The 14,064-nt window shown below is 33.2% G+C and overlaps 2 long non-coding RNA genes across 11 annotated transcripts; both read left to right on the top strand.

Annotated features, from left to right (window-relative positions):
• The first annotated feature begins 394 nt into the window (after positions 1-394).
• LOC109182276 lies at positions 395-4,624 on the top strand. 9 transcript variants are annotated; one of them, XR_002054348.1, is made up of 8 exons: positions 395-476; positions 621-797; positions 949-1,031; positions 1,141-1,220; positions 2,232-2,425; positions 2,541-2,668; positions 3,820-3,897; positions 4,327-4,624. It is a non-coding gene; the product is annotated as an uncharacterized LOC109182276 (long non-coding RNA). The 9 variants fall into 9 exon arrangements; XR_002054349.1 differs by adding an exon at positions 2,033-2,048 and having other exon boundaries at positions 399-797; XR_002054347.1 differs by having other exon boundaries at positions 395-797; positions 1,141-2,048.
• A 4,021-nt stretch (positions 4,625-8,645) lies between these two features.
• Positions 8,646-11,954, top strand: LOC109182277. 2 transcript variants are annotated; one of them, XR_002054356.1, is made up of 3 exons: positions 8,646-10,069; positions 10,112-10,891; positions 11,168-11,954. It is a non-coding gene; the product is annotated as an uncharacterized LOC109182277 (long non-coding RNA). The 2 variants fall into 2 exon arrangements; XR_002054355.1 differs by having other exon boundaries at positions 10,112-11,954.
• The last annotated feature ends 2,110 nt before the right edge of the window (positions 11,955-14,064 follow it).

The following is a 14,064-nucleotide window of genomic DNA, read 5'->3' as shown; positions in this document are numbered from 1 at the left end:
TATATAACACACAAACGATTTTTATATACCTTTACATAGTATGTAATATATAGTTACCTAACTATTATTATTATTATTATTATTATTATTATTATTATTATTATTATTATTATTATTATTTTAAAGTATTATAAAATTTTCATTAAAATATAAATACGACACAAATACTAATATTAAAAATAATGAAATATTGAAAATAATGAAATATTGAAATAATTGAAATAATAATAATAATAATAATAATAATAATATAATAATAATAATAATAATATTATTATTATTATTATTTAGAATATTTCATTATAATAATCTAATCTAATCTAATTTATAATTTATTTATTTATAATAATAATAATAATAATAATAATAATGGTAAATTATAGTCAGGCGATAAGCATGCGAGACAAAGTCACCATTTCTGTCTCTCTCTCTCTACTCTCATCTACGAAGCATATGCTCCTTCTCTCTAAAAATTTGTCTGTCCGATCGCTTTATCTACACATATTTTAGTGTTAAATGCGTTGATTCTTTCTGAAATCCTTGATTTTTGAATGTATCTGTTGAATCTGCCAGTTCGATCGCTAGGTTACTACATGTCTTAATTTTTTTTTGTTTTTCAGGGTATGAGTTCGCTGGAAATGTAAATCAAGCGAGATCGGAGTTTGTCTTCAACTCAAGAGTGGAGATTCTGTACAGGTCGTTCTACTACGAGTGTTTAGGTTTTTGAAGAAAAAAAAACAGTTTGGTGTTTTTTGAACCTGAAAATTGGCTAGATGATGAAATTTTGACGGATTTTGGTAAGAATCACCTTAACCCTTGTTTGATCTCTGTGCTGAAGTACTGACCTAGTTCGACCTCTGTACTAATTTTTATTGTTTTTCAGATACATGATCCAGATATACTACGAATACATATATTATTTAGCATTAATTTGTGCTTATTGTTTAGTTTTACAGAATATGGGTAAATATCAACAAAGAATCTCTGGGTTTTTGATGTATGGACTGTGCTAGCAATTGCTTACATCTCTGGTATATTTATTGTATAAATATAGTGTATTTGAATTGATTACATTTCTAATATGAAATTTGAGACTAATTAACTCGCTTTATTTGAATTATATGTTAATGTTCTATGTAGATTTCAGAGCCGTAAACTGCGATCTGGAACATGCATGACCAGATCTTTAGGATCTAGAACCAAGAACTAGACATGAACAGGTCTACATATACAGAAGATTTTTTTTTCTTTTTTTCGAGCTCATGCTTAGGATTTTTGAAATACAACCATGACTTTGACATATATACTGTATGTAAAATTGCCTGCAAAAATCTTTTATGCATCTATATATCATGTATGATAGCTTTTCAGACTGGTATCACATCAAATAGTAGAATTGTATTTCAACCTCTTTGTTCATATGTTTTTCTCACACATAGAACTATTGTTGTATTTTTCTTTGTGGTAAATCATTCTTTAATGTGTATTCATACTAATTTTGTAGGATTAGTTGTAGGAATACATAATTAAAAGCAACTTTTAAGTTTCATTTATAAAATCTTATCGCATTGAAAGTTTTTTTTGGTCATCTTTAATGTTGTAGACCATGTTTTTTTTTGAATAAATTTCTCAGCACGCTAAGAGCATCCACTATAGTGGTTATTATAGAGTTATTGTCAAATGAATTATCTTGGGTGGGGTTAATAACAAATATGGGGTGGAGTTATTTTGGAAAAGATTTGTCCTGCAAATATATGAAGATAATGTCAGAAAAAAAGAAAAAAGAAAAAAAAAAAGTTAACACTGGCTGTGCGCAAAGGCTACATGGGCGCGTGCACTGTGCTAACAGCGCGCCTGACACTACAGTTTTTATTATTATTTTTTTTCAATTTCAATTTTTGTTATTTTTTTTCTTTTTTCTTTTTCTCTCCCCTCCCACATTTTATTTCCTAATCACTCTTATATTCTAACACCTCGGCATTTTTACCATGTATTTTTGAACAAATTTCCCTTTCCATCCAATGCACCTCAGCATCCACTCCCTAATGGTATAACATCATTTCTCTGTCTAATACTCAACATAAATGACCGTTATATATTATCTTGAAACAACACTAAATTCATGGTGTAAATGAAGAACATTTCCTAGAAAACATGGATTTTCCAATATTATTATTATTGTAATAATATAATATCTGGTAAGACTATTTAATTTCCTCTCCCATTGACAGTTTGACACATATCAGATCTCAGCCTTCTCTCACAGCTCTCTTCCATCGCGAACTCCTCCATCAGATCGTGAGGTTCCATTCGTCAATCTCCTCCATCTCTCGCCCGACGCTGCGGACTGCCGCGACCTGCTCTAGACGCCTCCATTCCGTCTCGACCTTCCCACGACCGCCACTGCTAGCCTCCACCACCACTAGTAACCCTTCAAATTTTTTGTTATTTATTTCTTCTCCTAATCTCTAAAATCAAACTAGACGGCTCAGATCTGGACATATTCGCTCTAAATGCTCTTTCTTCCGGTTACGGCTCAGATCTGGGCAGCTTCGCTTTCTTTTCGCTCAAAATATACGATTGACGAGGAAATGGAGACGGAGACCGGTAAGAGTAAACATTGACGACAAGAAGACGGAGACCGGCAAGAGTAACGACGACATTGACGGTAAGAGGTTTATATCATATATTTTCACTCCTTCGTTTCGTTTGATTATTAATTAATGAATTCTCCTGCTTCAATTCGTTGCTTTTCTAACGGGCATTAAAGGCATCACTTTGAAGCCTTTTAGTGTCTCCATAAAGAAATCGAATTGTGGTTTGAATTCTTAGAAACTTCCTCTTGAATGGAGATAGTAATCCTTGTTCCTTGTGGTTTTCACTCCATGTTTTTATAGATCTCAAGTCTTGCAAAATCAGTTCAGTGTTCTTGCAGAGTTGCAGCGATGGATGAGCCAATTGGTCGTATTTTAATGAGATACATAATATGAAGTTCAATATTCTGTGAAAAGAGTTTGGGTTGTTCAACCATTAAAACTATGGATTTGATTGCTTCAGAACTGACAGTATATGGTTCTGTAGACTTGGAGTATCTTAGCATTTAGTTGAAGATTATTGAATTGAAGTAACAGAATCTAATTGTGTGGAATTCCTGTGAAGTTCAATATTTTTGTTTGTTTGTGTTTGATGTGCATGATTAGTTGCTTATGAGTTAGTTGTTAAGCTATAAACTCTAGACACAATACACTAACTTATGATCCTTCTTAAGTTATAAATTGTGCTTAGCTCATTACATTAACTAATGGATGTCTGGTACAGCTTATTTAAGCTATAAACCAATCAAAGTGTAAATGGTTCACTTAACCACTTGGTGTTTTAGGTTCTGCCTATCTTTGAGCCATGATATAGGGAATTCTTTGCAAATTCTTTGAGAAACATTGAAGCATGTTGCATACATTTTTATTATTATTTAATATGATGTGACAACAGGATATGTTATATGTTACTTGATTTTTTTTTTTTTTTTTTTTTTTTTTTTCTTTTGACTTTACATGTGTTTTACTTAGGGATTTGCTGCTACTATGGGTCTTTTGTGTGTCTTCATGCATGGTATATGTGCATTTCAAATCTGTTGCTGCACACTGTTTGGCATAGTCCACTCATTTGCTATGTGTGATCTGATTTTGTATATGTATGCAAAAAATTAGGAAATACATAGAAAACAGATATTTCCTATTGCCCTTTCCTCTCAACTCTTGTTTGTGTTTTCATATTGAGTCTGGAATGTGCTGATAAAACAACTTTCTCTGGTATCTATAGGAATGCTACATTGCAACACATGAGCAAGTGGGTACCTAGAAATAAAGCTGAGCTGCTAGAGATCAATGACATTGGCAAGTAAGTTTGTAGACACTTATTTTGTTTGGGGGAAAATGCAATATTAGCCTCCTAGCTATTTCCATTTAGTCGTTTTAGTCTCTTACAATTGCTAGTATTTTCCTTTAATTTGAACTATCGCATCAAGTGTTTCCCTGAATCCCTGGAATTTGATAACTTTTCCTGATATTGTTTGCCCGATTTGGTGTGTTTGTGATTGGATATTGTGTTTGATTATCGGCAGAAGGTAACCAAGTCATTTGAGTATCTTCAAGGTGATTACTATAGAGGATGAAGAGATTGTTACATGTTTTGCTTTTTCTTTGTTGATAATCTAATCTATGCCCTTGAATACTACAGTTCGTTAGTATTAATTAATATAATTTATTGCAGGTTTCATTCTTTGACAGAATTTAGTTTGTTAATATTAATTAATATAATTTATAGCAGGTTTCATTCTTTGACAGAATTTGATGAGGGAAAATGGTGCTCCAGAAAACGTTTGGATGGTCACAACAAGCGACGAAGGATGCCTCAGCCAGACAATCTCAACAAAAGTTCAGGAATGCTTTTCCTACTTTTGTCATTAGGATGGGATACTTAGGCATTTTTGAGAGGTTATGTAATCTTTCCGTTGAATGAGTATGCACTATTATCTACTGTTTTAGCTTTAAGGATTATTGAGAAGGAATATTAGTTTTGGAGGTTTTTATGTGAATTTAGTTTTATAAAATTTGCTTTATATGTATGTGTGTGTGAAAAATTATATAATTTTTGTTGTGGTTGTGAAAGCTGCTAATATATAATTTATTTTTTTTTTTTAAAAGGGGATTTCCGAGACACCCACTGATAGGTGGGTGTCATGGAAAAAAATTAATAAAAATAAAATAAAAGACTTTTCGAGGCACTTGGGACGCAGCAGGTGTCTCAGAAAGTATCTATTAAAAAAAATAAAAAATCTTTATTTAGCTTTCCGCAGCACTTTATACGGGTGCCTCGGAAAGCTAAACACTTTCGGAGGCTCTAGAATACGAGCCACCTGTACGTGACTTGGAAAGTCTTTTACTGAGATCTCAATTGTGAAATAGGTGACTCGGAAAGTCTTTACTGAGATCTCAATTGTGAAACCAGATGACCTTGCAGGGCAAAGAGAAATATCATTTGAAAAACACTAGTATCTTACTCAGAGAAGAAGTCTTCATGTCATACAAAACTAAAACCTTCAAAAACCAAGTTATGCCATGGATTTTCTAATAGGGATCTGCAAATTAGATCCATCAATGAACTAAATGCAGTGAAGCAAAATCATTACAGTATTAATTAGTGACCAATTGCATTTAAGATATGCATATCATAATGCAGAATAAGATATGCATATCATAATGCAGAATAGTCACTAGATAATATTAGAGGTGAATAAATTAAGAGGTAAAAAGTCACTAAATAATATTACATGTGAATAAATTAAGAGGAAAACATGGAATAATTTCTAAAAGAAGAAGAAGAAACAAGCATCTTAGATTTATTGGGAGAAAAATATGTATAAAAAATGAGAAACTATATGCTAGTAAGGCAAGATAATTGCTTGCATAATATATGTTAGAGGCATATGATTATACGAGCTGAGAACTTAGTCTTCTGGATAATGTTATAAAGAATGTCATTATACCTCATATTTGTCTATTTTCTGATGATATTTGGAAAATAGCATATTTTAAGATATATTACAATATACTCACTAGATTATCTACAGATAATGAAATTTACAGTACATTAGTTTTTACCTTCTCACACTTAACATATTATTTATCTCTAATCTAATATTCTTTCTAGGTGCTCATACTTGAAGATGGTCCTATGGATTCTATACGGAGACACTATGGTTTCTCTGTCAGAACGTCAAATATCTATGGAGATTGGCTAAAGTATGTCTTTAATTTGAGGTTTTTTTTATGGTTTCTTTTTGTCTTTCGCGGTTCAACACCATACCATTGCAGAAATGAAAAACATTCATTCATTTTTCTGTGATTTTAATTTTAGACTGACTACTTGAAGAGAAAATTTGTTTGAGTAAAGGGCCGAGAACAGAAAGGTAAGGAGAGAAAAAGAGAATTCAAAAAGAGGAAGAAAACAGAAAAACAAGGGACCATAAGGTTCCCTCCTGCAAGAAACTATCTTGTGCAGCTCCTCGAGCTATTATTTTCAAACTATAATTGGATGCTTTCCCTCCTAGAAGGAGGTCTCCATTTATACTTACAAGGTCTAAATGTAATAATTAAGCAATAATCATGCTAATCAATAATTCCAGACTATGCCTTGATTGCAACTGTTGCATGATTTAAGTTGATGATTAATTGTTACCACTCTTATTATGATTTTCCTTCTTCTTACGTGTGTACACTATCCACTGATTATGATTTTTATCAAAATTTGCGCTAGCTTATGATTTTTATATATATATATTACATCTAATTGATATATATATACATTTTAATGATTTAATTATATGTTTGCTGAATGTTTGCAAGTACAATGCTGTGTTTCTTTAGAGCCATTTGAAGCTATGGATATACTATTGAATTGGTAAGTAAGAAACAGTTAGAATAATAGCTAACTATTAGCAATTCTTTTAAAGGATATGATCCATCTCATGTATGTATGTTTCTGTACATGTTCATTGTGCATGCATTTCACATTGAGCCTGTCGTGTGTGTTTTAATTTGTGGTTACATACAAGCTTAGTAATGGATCTTTGAAACGTTTGCCGCATGTTATATGGACGGTTCGTGATGGTGAACTTGCTTCCCTATTGAAACAAATGAACTCAACTGGCCTAGTTTTTGGGGAAAAAAATTTCAGTCATACCAATGCTGTTGTGTTTCCAAACTACAATCTGGTGGTACGTATGATACTATTTTATGGAATAATACAAAATTAATATTCGAATAGATAATTTAATTGAAAAGTAATTTTTGTGTAAATTCATTATCTGATCGAATGATAATTTCTACGTGTTAGCTATTCAATTCATTTAAGGTTGCATACTTAACAGTTGATAGTGGAAACTACTTTGTGATTCCAAAGTTTCCTACTGAACTAGGGGAACATAATCACACTCTACGATAAGATAATGTGTAGCCCATAAAATTTCATCATTACAATTGTGGGAATCGACGAAGAACAGTACAAAGAACAAGCAATTGTATTTCTAGCTCTACTACTCACTTTCAAAGCATTACATCCTCTTCTAAAAATAGTTGTATTAGCTAGACCTTCTAATAGCAACTATTCTCGGAATCTAGGAGTAAACAACCGGCTTTAACTTTAATTTTTCCTTTGGTTCTATCTATTTGTCTTTCTGTCTTATTCAATTTTCATTTTTATTAGACCATTGTGATCCACATGGATTACCCAAGTGGAGTGGTGATGTATGTTGGTTCAAATGGGGATGACGAAAATATTTTGAGAGTGAGTAATGTTGTCATATATGGATAACTGACTCACTTGAACTCATAGCAACCAGCTTCAAGTGAGTTCAAGTGTTATCAAGCAATCACTTGATAGCACTTGAAGTCACTTGAAGCTGGTTGCTGTGAGTTCAAGTGAGTCAGTTATCCATATATGACAACATTACTCACTCTCAAAATATTCTCGTCATCTCCATTTGAATCAACATGCATCACCACTCCACTTGGGTAATCTACGTGGATCGCAATGGTCTGATAAAAATGAGAATTGAATAAGACAGAAAGACAAATAGATAGAACGCAAGGAAAAATTAAAGTTAAGGCCGGTTGTTTACCTCCCGATTCCGAGAATAGTTGCTACTGGAAGATCCAGCTAATACAACTATTTTTAGAAGAGGATGTAATGCTTTGAAAGTGAGTAGTAGAGCCAGCAATACAATTGCTTGTTCTTTGTACTGCTCTTCGTCGCTTCCCACAATTGTAATGATGAAATTTTCTGGGCTACACCTTATCTTACCATATATTATTATGTTATCCAGAGAGTGATTATGTTCCCCTACTTCAGTAGGAAACTCTGGAATCATAAAGTAGTTTCCATTATCAACTGTTGAGTATGCAACCTGAAAGGAATTGAATAGGCAACACGTAGAAATTATCATTCGATCAGGTAATAAATTTCAACACAAAAATTACTTTTTAGTTAAATTATCTATTTGAATCTTAATTTGGTATTATTCCATAGAATAGTTTCATACGTATCGCCAGATTGTAGTTTGGAAACACAACAGCATTGGCACGACTGAAATTTTTTTCTCAAAAAACAAGGCCAGTTGAGTTCATTTGTTTCAATAGGGAAGCAAGTTCACCATTACGAACAGTCCATATAATAGGCGGCAAACGTTTCAAAGATCCATTGCTAAGCCTGTATGTAACCACAAATTAAAACACACACTCAAACAGTATGTCATGCTTAATGTGAAATGCATGCACGATGAACATATACAGAAACATACATACAAGAGATGGATCCTATCCTTTAAAAGAATTGCTAATAGCTAGCTAGTATTCTAGCTGTTTCTTACTTACCAATTCAGTAGTATATCCATAGCTTCAAATGACTCTAGAAACACAACATCGTACCTGCAAACATTCAGCAAGCACATAATTAAATCATTAAAACATATATATAAATCAATTAGATGTAATATATATATATATATATATATATATATATATATATATATATATATATATATATATATATATCAAGCAGCTAGCGCAGATTTATAATCATAATCAGTGGATAGTGTACACACGTAAGAAGGAAAATCATAACAAGAGTGTTAACAATTAATCAATCAACCTCAATTATGTAATAGTTGCAATCAAGGCATCTTACAAGGAAAGTCTGGAGTTACTGATTAGCATGATTGTTGCTTAATTATTACATTTAGACCTTGTTATAAAGTATAAATAGAGACCTTCTCCTAGGAGGGAAGACATCCAATTAGTTTGAAAATAATAGCTCTAGGAGCTGGGAAAGATAGTTTCTTGCAGGAGAGAACCTTATGGTCCCTTGTTTTTCTGTTCTCTTCCTCTTTTTGAATTTTGAAATTCCAGATTCTCTGTTTCTCTCCTCACTTTTCTGTTCTCGGCCCTTTACTCTAACAAATTTCTTTTCAAAGTAGTCAGTCTAAAATTAAAATCACAGAAGAATGAATGAATGTTTTTCATTTCGGCAATGGTATGGTGTTGAACCCCGAAAGAAAAAAGAAACCATAACAAAAATCTCAAATTAAAGACAAAACCAATCTCCATAGATGTTTGACGTTCTGACAGAAAAACCATAGTGTCTCCATATAGAATCCATAGGACCAACTTCAAGTGTGAGCAGCTAGAAAGAATGTTAGATTAGAGATAAACAATATGTTAAGTGTGAGAAGGTAAAACTATTGTATTGTATATTTCATTATCTAGTGACTGTATTGTAATATATCTTAAGAATATGCTATTTTCCAAATATTATCAGGAGAAAATAGACAAATATGAGGTGTAATGCCATTCTTTATAACATTTTTCGGAAGACTAAGTTCCCAGCTCGTATAATCATATGCCTCTAATATATATTATGCAAGCAGTTATCCTGCCTTACTAGCACATAGTTTCTCATTTTTTTATGCATATTTTTCTCCCAAGAAATTTAAGATGCTTGTTTCTTCTTCTTCTTTTAAAATTTATCCCATGTTTTCCTCTTAATTTATTCACCTGTAATATTATCTAGTGACTGTTCTGCATTATGATATGCATATCTCAAATGCAATAGGTCACTAAATACTGTAATGATTTTTGCTTCACTTCATTCAGTTCATTGATGGATCTAATTTGCAAATCCATGGCATAATTTGGTTTTTGAAGGTTCTGGTTTTGTATGATTATTCATACCAACAAACATGGACAATGAAGACTTCTTATCTGAGTAAGATACTAGTGTTTTTCAAATGGTATTTCTCCTTGCCTTGCATGCTTAAACCAATTAATTTTATTTTGAATTCTTGAACAGTGATTGGATTAGATCATGCCTAGACCACTGTGATTCTATACCAACTTCCCAGTTTTGGAACAGCCAATGGGCCTCTGTTACAGTTCGTGTTATAAAGAACTACAACAATATTGATTGGGAAACATTCTTGTCAACTTTTTTCAACAGATACTTGAATATGTTTGAGGTAGGTGCATGCCATACAAAGATACTTTAAACTATGTTTGAGGTAGGTGCATGCCATACAAAGATACTTTAAACTCCAAGTGGCAGGTGTTGTGTTGATCAAATTATTTTCCACATCTGAATAGAGGTGAAATTGTTTGTATTATTCTCATGTTTTACATGGATATGATGCTTCTCACTGGTGTCACTACTTAGAAGTACTCAAATATGTTCTTATGTTAGAAGGATATGCTTATCTTCTTTACTAAATCATGGCATTACTTGTATTATTTTTTAGGGCTTTTCTGTATGCCATATATATAGGGTAGTTTAAATGATTGGTTTTGCTTTCATTATAACCATAGTAGAAAACCCAGAAGGATCCCTTTTCTGCAGCTTGGTTACCCATGGCAACTAAGAAACAAAAAATTAGTAAGTGGTAGTTTTTCCTTAATTCTGACAATTACAGGAAGCAATAATTATTCTGTGGCATTGAAACATTCTAAAATAGTGGACTTCTACAATTTGATATTATCTCTTTTTTATTTTCACTCTTTGATCAGAAGTCATGCACTTCTATGATTAGGCATAGCAGGCTATATATCATGGCCTTCTTCTTTCCCCTATTCTTGGGATAGTTTAAGCATCCAACACCATTGTTAGAAGGCCTGGATAACTTTTTATTTATCACATAATGCATATTATGTAAATTATGTTCAATTGACAGGTTCTTGTGGCAAATGGGGGTGGGTCTAATCCATTTTCCGTGGATGTTCCCAGAAACACTAGATTCTTGTTCTCAAATAGAACAATCACTCCATCAAAGGCCATAGCTAATTCACTTGTAAGGTTTTCTCAGAAAGTCCTAGGTGGATTCCTTGGGTTATATTGTATTTTGGCTCTGTTAAAATGTGTTTATTCTTTATCTTATATAACTAGTTGGATGGTTGATACCTAATCTGCAATTCTTTTCCCTGTCCTTGTATCATTTTTCCCCAATTAAAAATACCACATGACAAGTGGTTATTGATTAAAAAGGAGTCTTCAACTTTGTTCTGTTTGTTTTCATTATTCTTTTTATATTTATCTTTCTAATTATGAATTCGTTACTTTCATATAGTGAAGTGACAAGTGAGGATTATGATGATCAAGAACATTCATGTCAATTTGATGACTTTTTTTGTTGAAGAACCTTTGGCTAGCAGAATAAGGAAGTAGAAGGTAAACGTGCCAAGAAAGGAAAACAGGATCAAGAAACGGCCCAAGAAGCTGAAGCAAGTAAGGCAGCTTGAGTTATTACTTGCAGATGAAAATGGAGTATATGCCAACTTGAAGGGCTATAATTTAAAGCGAAGAAAGTCAAAGGATAAAAAGGGCAAAGTAATTATTGACGAGGATAAGATACCAAGTGTAGTCTATAATGATCCTTGGTTCTCCAGTTTATTCACTTCACCACTCTTTGCTTTGGATCCCACATATCCCCAGTTCAAGATGCATGGTTTTATCATCCCTTAAACTAATGACTATCGAAACATTTTACGTGTTCTTTTTGGCTGGCATTGTATCCTCGCATCTTTACATTATTCTTGTGTTAATGTTACAGGAGTGCAGTTTATTTACGCTAGCTGAAAAGGAACGCAAGGTCGACCAAGAAAATGTTTGAGAAGCATTAGATTGTTCGTAGCTGAAAAGGAACGCAAGGTCGACCAAGAAAATGTTTGAGAAGCTTTAGATTGTTCATAAGATGAGAATGTGATGAGTGTTTATGATTAAGTATGCCTAATTGAGTATTAGGTTGCAAGCATCTAGAAGTTACGCCAAAGTATGTTGAGTGTTTAAACTTGCTTGAGCAAAGAATGTGGAACCTTGTTTTCCAAAGTATATACTGTACTTACTTTACAGGTTAAGTGGCGTTATACTTAGCTTCGTGCTAACGGGTTTGCTTGTTACTTATTTGTTAACCCTTTTCAGGTGGGCCCAGTTCGTAAAGTTGAGAGCACGAGTTAGACTAGTGTAGCTAGATAGCTTGTAGTCTAAACTCTTCCGATTTTTATGGTTGTAGTAGTTTGCCCTTTTGATGGTGCTGGACGCCGGGGTTTTATTCTCCTAGTATTTCGTGGATGTTATGACTTTAATGTTTTAGTTTTACCTTTAGTCTATGCAATCATCGTGAAGGGTGATTGTGGCAGTGACACTCCTTTAAGTTATTAATTAAGTTTATTTCCGCTGCTTAGTTTATCTTTAAAGGTTTAGTTTGTTAAGTAAGTTTAAGAAAAAAGGGGTGTTACAGTTTAATTCTAAGGTGAGATTGTTGAGATATTTTAGCTCCTCAGTCAACCTATAATTATCACTCTTTAGTACCTAATTATTAGATTTCAAAAGATTGTGCTTCATAATGATTTCAAAAAATTTGCTTGACATTTCGAGAAATGTGTCGTGATTTTTTGGTGCATTATTTAAAGAACTACCCCTTGACAATCCTTAAGATATGAGTCAGTTATCAAGTTGCCCTATTTGTTGCTACCTTATCAGAGCTAGCTAATGGTCATTCGCCGAGTCGCCTTGCTAGGTTGATTTCACAACTTCCGGTGAAAATTGTTGTTGTTTGTTAGGTGTTGGGCTTTAGAAATCAAATTGATTTCTTTTCAACGTAGAGGTCTGAATGTAGCTTGAGCGCTTCAACACCTAATGCTTTTTGGTCACTTGAAACTTTTTTTCACCACCACAACATTTCCAACTTCTTTTCTCTTAGATTGAGATCCTCCTTTTATATATGAGGAGGGGTGAGAGCCAACATGAAACTTGAATATGTCCGTTGTCACTCAGCAAGTGGTAGTCATACAAAAGTTGCCACAATTATATCCCTTAAAATACGCTACTATATCCTTAACTTTTAGAGCAGGTTATCCAAAGGGTAATGACAGTTCCCTATCTATTTATAAGTGTTCCAAATGTAAAAAAGAGATGCTCTTGTTTATCATCATTTATGTCTTATGTGTAGATTTCTATGTGTCAGATAAGTTGCATATGTCCAACAACGGCTCTTTTTGTTCTTCCTCAAATGAACTCCTTTGAAGGATGATCTTCCTTAAAAATTCATAAATAAAGTTCCTATGAACTTAGAAGATAGCATTAAATGCCCTTTTATCTACCATGAAGATCACACTAGAACTCCTTTTTCCGACGTGACTTCTTCGGGTTACCTCCTTTTGAAGCCCTTTCTTCCTGATACTTCCTTTCGAAATTGCTTCATTCTAGTCATTTGAATTGCGAAAAATATCTAAAATTACACTGAATTATGAGAGGTCTAAAGTGTTTACAAATATCTTTCTACATCATCAAAATCTATTATAAATATTCGGAATAATCCACAATAAAATATACATCAAGATAACTATCATCCACCCAAAAATTAACCTTTGAGCAAGTTTACCGATGCCCTAGTCGCTTCCAAAAACGTTCAATTTCTTTTAAAAATATATTTTTTAAAGTGATAGAAAATGAACAAAAAGTTATCTTCAAAAACTGCTTTCTCTCCAAACAACTGCTTTCTCTCCCTTTTTCATCTGTAAATGCCCTGCAACTCCATCCTCCGGCTGACGCTCTAATGGAGGGTTGAGCCGGCAGTGCCATTAGTAGACTCCATCCTCTGGCTGCTTTAGGAATAAGCGTTAGATCTCAGATTATCTCCGATCATTTTTTCAAAGAAGGCGTCAGAGACTCTCCAAATCTGACAGGTTTTCTATCATCTTTTCCATTTATTTTGTTATCGTTTGGTTCTATGTTATCCCTTTGTTTCTTTGACTAGTTTGTTTTCTCTCGTCTCTCTGGCGAGTGTTTCCCTCTCGTTTCTTTGACGAGTTTTCCTCTTGTTTCTTTGGCGAGTTCTTATCATAAGTGTGGAATGATAAAATGGTCACATCAAAGTCAGGCTTGGCTATGTTTGACCAGATCTATGAAGAAGCACCGAGTTCATTCAACAATTTCGGCTTCAAATTTATAAAACAGTCCGCGATC

This window comes from Ipomoea nil, unplaced genomic scaffold (genome assembly GCF_001879475.1).
Source record: "Ipomoea nil cultivar Tokyo-kokei standard unplaced genomic scaffold, Asagao_1.1 scaffold1043, whole genome shotgun sequence".
Classification (NCBI taxonomy): Eukaryota; Viridiplantae; Streptophyta; class Magnoliopsida; order Solanales; family Convolvulaceae; genus Ipomoea; species Ipomoea nil.
Note: the sequence above shows the minus strand (reverse complement) of the source record. Positions and strands in the feature narration are given on the sequence as shown.